A 5438-nucleotide genomic window follows, 5' to 3' on the forward strand; every position below is an offset into this window, starting at 1 on the left:
TTGGTTGGGGGGGTGCGAAATCTGGAGAGGGTGCCATATAGGGATGGGGCCAGTGGGAGAAACAACCTTTTCAGACCCCCCTGGTGATAAAGGCAGGACGGAGAGGGGGGGGCGAAGAAAAATATTGACCATGGATGTGAGGGGGAGAGGATCCCAACTCTCTGGCAGCACTGTCCTTTAACCAAATACTGTAAGGGCCTAATTCCTATTATTAGAGCCTCAATCTATTATACACTAACAGATCTATTTTCCTGCTGATTTAAAAGTAATAAAATGAGCTTACTGACCTTCTTACATAGCTTTAAACATTTAACATCTTATCATTTTATCATAAGCAACATAAAATCCTATCAAGCGCAGAAGGTTGCAGTGGATTGCCACAATGATCATCTCAACCTCCCATAGAAATGCTTGCTCCCCACCAGAGATATGATAGTCAGTCAATCGTTTTACTGCAACCTTTGTATTGTCTGCCAGCACTCCTTTATATACTTTTCCCGTTGTTTTAAAATATTTAGTTTTTATTTATCATTTTTCTTGTACGCACATCACCTCTGAAACGAACAAAGTTCATATACGCAGTAGACTACTTCAGAAGGTCTGAAATATATAAACATCCATGATAGGACAATAATATATTATAAAAGTATATTTGAATACAAGTGAGATGATTGAATTACAAATGAAACTCTGCTTTATATACCTAGGCAGGTATGCTTTCATGAATGGTCATGTCCTTAGGGACATGCCTATTGATTAACTAATTACTATTTAATTAACTATTTCTTATTATTATTATATTTATATTTTATTCCTAATAGTTAAAATGTAGGAACTTTGAACACAACAATGACCACTAAAAAGTTAAAAGTTAAAACATTTATGTTGTAACTTTTCAAATGGATTTCATGAAAGTACACGTGAGGTTCTGGTTCAACACAAATGACATTTTTTCATTTTCAATCATATTTGATTGTTTCATTCGTTGTTTGCATCAAAAGATAATAATTGTAAAAGGTATGTAATTGTATGCTGAAACATATGCACTAAACCAATAGTTTGAGAAGGCAAGCAGCTACAATAGTATATTTGTACACTTACTTTTTGATATAATATACAAGAAATAACCTGGGTTGCAATAGATAGGTCGAAAGCATAGAACAACTGATATTTCTATATGCTTGGTTTGTTATATAAATTATAAAATGGAAAAGTTTTTGAACTGATAGTCTGGACAGGAATTTCAATCTGCAACAGGCATATTAATCCATCTTTAAGTGATAAACTTATGGAAAATTATTTGGTCATTCACATAGAGCATACCCATAATTTTCTCTATCCCCCATCTGTTAAGCATTTTGGTTTTGTGCAGTGCTAAAACAACTACAGCTGTATTAGCAAGAAAGATCACTACTTTCTTAGCTTCATAAACATAACAAATGGTTGAACTTAAAAAAAAAAAAAAAATCTGGTTTGACTGCTTCATACTTTATAAATTGCTTGGTTTGATGGTGATTTTGAGCCAGGATATTTTTAAATAATAGAGGTATATGCGAGTTAAATATTGGGTTACTGCTTTCAATATTGTCACCAACAAAGTAATTATTGAAGAAAGTATATCATTTGAATGTTTTTCATATGAGTTTCATTGATGTTACGACAAGTTTTACTGACTGAATTGAACAATTACATTTATATTTCGGCTATCAATTGAAGTTAGTGTGCCTGGATTCATGCTTATCATATTTGTATTTCTAGTTATGTTTAATTCTGCCTGGACTCCTGCTTATCTATTGACTAGGTTACTGCTTGCAACGAATGCAATTCAAAGAAAGGCCGCAAAACCCTAGAGGAGGCAGAAATGAAACTGATTAGGACTCCTAAGGTTTTTAAGATTCCCTTTCTGTTGAACTATTTGGTTGTTATTTCTTAGAAGCATTTTGCAGTTAGTTTTGATGCATGGCAGAAAAGGGTTCTAACGGGATGTAAGTGACCATGTAGGCACCTAAAGATCATGATGCATGGGGTATACCTTTAACATATGCAACTTACAAGCTGCTGAAGTATCGAGAAAGGATGCCCGATGAGTGGAATGATTACATATCTAAACCATTGTTTGGGTCATGATATTTGTTACTGTTCCGGATGTAAAATAGGCATTCTGCTTGGTTTCTTTCATAATATGCCAAGCTAGTAAGATATCGATTGTATAAAATAGTATAATACCAGATCAAATCCAACAGAAATAGCCTCCAACTTGGCTCTGTGACTTTCACATCTGTATAATCGAACATGTAACCAAATTAAATAAACCTCAAGTCAAATTGAGAGGAGATTATGAGAAATTTTTTTTCAATCTCATTTATAAATTGAACGCTTGGCAAAACAAAGAGATCAGGAATGGTCAAAGATCATGTTGAGCTGTGCTGTGCATGCTTTAACAGTGCATATAGTATATGGCCTCCAATTTTTTTAGTTGAAAATAACTTCATTAATACTTGGATTGTTATAATCACATGACAGTAATAAGTGGGTGGCTACAAGGCTACAAGGCCTTTGAACTTTTTCTTTTTTAATTATTGGATTCTTTATGTGTACTTGTTGAGTTTGATTTACTCCTCGCTCGAGCCTTCACTACCTGCATCTTGGGTTTGGGAAGTTCATCTTCATTGAATTATGAATCCTCATCCCCCTCCAGGATAGTTGGTTCATCTAGTTTTGGAACTAGTTCTAGTTCATCTAATTCATCCTTCTCTAATCTAAATTCCACACTAGTCATTATCATGGCTAGAACCAATGCTAGATATAATACAGGATATAATGCCAACCAGTGCCTTCTACATATATGGCAGGTTTGAATCTCCTCAAATAATATTAATGTTCCTATCCATAATTATCCAAATTGGCCAATATGCCAACTAATCTACCCTTAGTCATTCCTAAAACTAATGGTAAACCTATAGAAGATCCCTCCGACCACATTATATCTGTAGGGGAGATATATTAACTGTTGGTTGTAGTTCTTCATGTTATACTTTAAGGGCACGATTATTGTTCGATCACTCACAATCTCAACTACATGCGTACCTAAGGCACTATTATGGATGAAATTAAGTTGATACCAATACAACTAGAAATTGGTACAGAAAAGCAAACCATGAAATACTAATTGAACCAACAAATGGCTTAGACAAAAGAAAAGGTTCACTCTTGGAATTCTTCATTCGTAAACATTGTTAGTTGTTCACTTACCAAGCTTGTAAAATGTAAAGTAAATGTGAATACAAAGGTCTTATGTTCAAATCCCCTATTATTTACCTGTGAACACCTGCTGGGGGTGGCCCTATTCACCCAACAGTTATAATGGTCGCTGTTATAGTGGTAATAGTAGGGTAGGAATAGACCCCATATCACACAAGTATGAGACCGGTCCAGTTGCTGATTCATCTAATATTGCTGGCCAAGAATGGAAGTCAAATTGGAATTTCCATCTTTTTATTTGACAATGTTATGATCGTCACTACCCACAAAAGAAATATAGCAAGACACAGGTAAAGATATTAGCATGTCCCTGGTGATATGATAACCATAGCAAGATAGGAAATAGTTTGAAACAACTTATGTTTCTTGCCAGATGTAAATATTGGATATACAACTATACTATATAGACATACCGACAATTAAGCTAGTGTTCTGGTTTTTTTTTTTTTTTTTTTTTTGAAAAGTCAATTTATTCAGAGTCGCATGTTTCAAAATGCTGCAATGACTAGAGTCAACGAGGATGCTAAGAAGAACTGTGATTTATATTAATATATGCTTATAAAATAATCCTTCAAAGCTTGCAACATACCTGGTAGCCACGCCCACACACAATACTTCCTCACAGTTTAGTTACATGTTCACTTAACCATTGTGTCTCGCATGAAGTCATATTCAAAGCGCTTCAGTTGAAGTTGTAGTACAGGAGGAAAATCAATGAAAAGAACACCCTTCTTTGCATCCTGTAGAGCATATTGCTCAGCATGATATTTATTATCCCCTTCAAGGCATTCCACTTCAACATATTTATCAAATGAAGCATAGATATCTCGATAACCTTTGACATCAAGCTGCAGATCATAAAATGACTCTTTCCTTGTTGACTTGTAATCTACATTTATGCATTCAATATAATTCATATGATGGCCCTCAAACAGTTGCTGTATTGTGCCCTCAACAACTGTCCCCTTCATTTTGTCTTCTAACTTCTCAGATAACACTCTGTTCAACTCCTGAACATCATGTTGCATAAAAGAATCATATGTGTCCCACCCAAAAGATTTCGTTAACTCCTTTGTCGCAACACTGGTGTCACTATACTGGAGCTTATAAAACAAACTCTGTAAAGCCAATGGAATGCTGCTAGATGGCATGTCATTTTCAGTTGTGGGCATATGATACACGACCTTTCTGAAGTAAGGAATGTGATATAATGTCTGAAGAAGTGAGTTCATGTAGCATGTTGCTCCTTGATTCTTGAGCCCAACATAACCTGTTTCTTTCTTTGAGTCATAGGACCAATAATCAATTACTCTACGAACAACAACGTCTGCTTCTATTATGAGAGTATCATTCACCAGATAACCTTTTGAATGATCATACACATCTCCAAGCGGCATAAACGATGTGAAACCCCAGTCACTCTCTCGGGCATTGAACTGATGTTGTGTATCTTTCCGGATGGAATACTTAGGGCTAATCTGATTAACAACCGCCAAGCTAAACTGCGCATATCTGCTCCAACCATAAGGCAATGTAGCAGAATCCGCCACATCCAAGTACATCGATAAGTGATCCACATTGTTTCCCTTCGGAAATATTAGCACCCGCCATTTGTAACCTCCCACGGTGAAAACTTCTGAGTAATGCTTCTTCACATTTAACCTCGAAAAATTATCGACAGCCCAGGTAAATCGAGAGGAAGGAGGATCGTCCGGAGGTTGATTCTCCGCGGTACTAACCGTCTCTCCTTGCCCTTCCATGGGCTGAGCCCCGTCATTGAACTCGGGATGCGGGACCAGCATTTCGTCCTCTTCCTGATCTAAAGGAGGAGGGGCCATCATTGTCATTGCGTTTGAGGGTATATCTGTTGATGAAAATCACCCTCTACAGATGTCAACCACCTCCAATATCAAAACCACTTACCTTCAAATCCTTTCTAGATACTGGTAACTGATTTGCTTCATATTAGAGTGTTAACTAAAGATACTGGTAACTGATTTTCTTCCAAACTTTACAGTGAACATGGGTCAAAGCAAAACAGGACTGACATAAGTACAAAATATTGGGATCGAAGTCGAAAGCTCTAATGCGTTCAGTTTTACACTTAAACACGTATGGTCTCTATTTCTTTGATCAAACTCGCAGGTATATATATGTATATATATAGCCTCAGAATT

At 36.1% G+C, this 5438-nt stretch overlaps 1 pseudogene; it reads right to left on the reverse strand.

The window, feature by feature from the left end:
* Positions 1–3899: 3899 nt before the first annotated feature.
* Positions 3900–5128, reverse strand: LOC149261855 (ubiquitin C-terminal hydrolase 13 pseudogene; annotated as a pseudogene).
* Between the last annotated feature and the right edge of the window lie 310 nt (positions 5129–5438).

Source organism: Pinus tabuliformis, chromosome 6, assembly GCF_031772625.1.
Source record: "Pinus tabuliformis cultivar Carrire ecotype Pingquan chromosome 6, CPIR1, whole genome shotgun sequence".
Classification (NCBI taxonomy): domain Eukaryota; kingdom Viridiplantae; phylum Streptophyta; class Pinopsida; order Pinales; family Pinaceae; genus Pinus; species Pinus tabuliformis.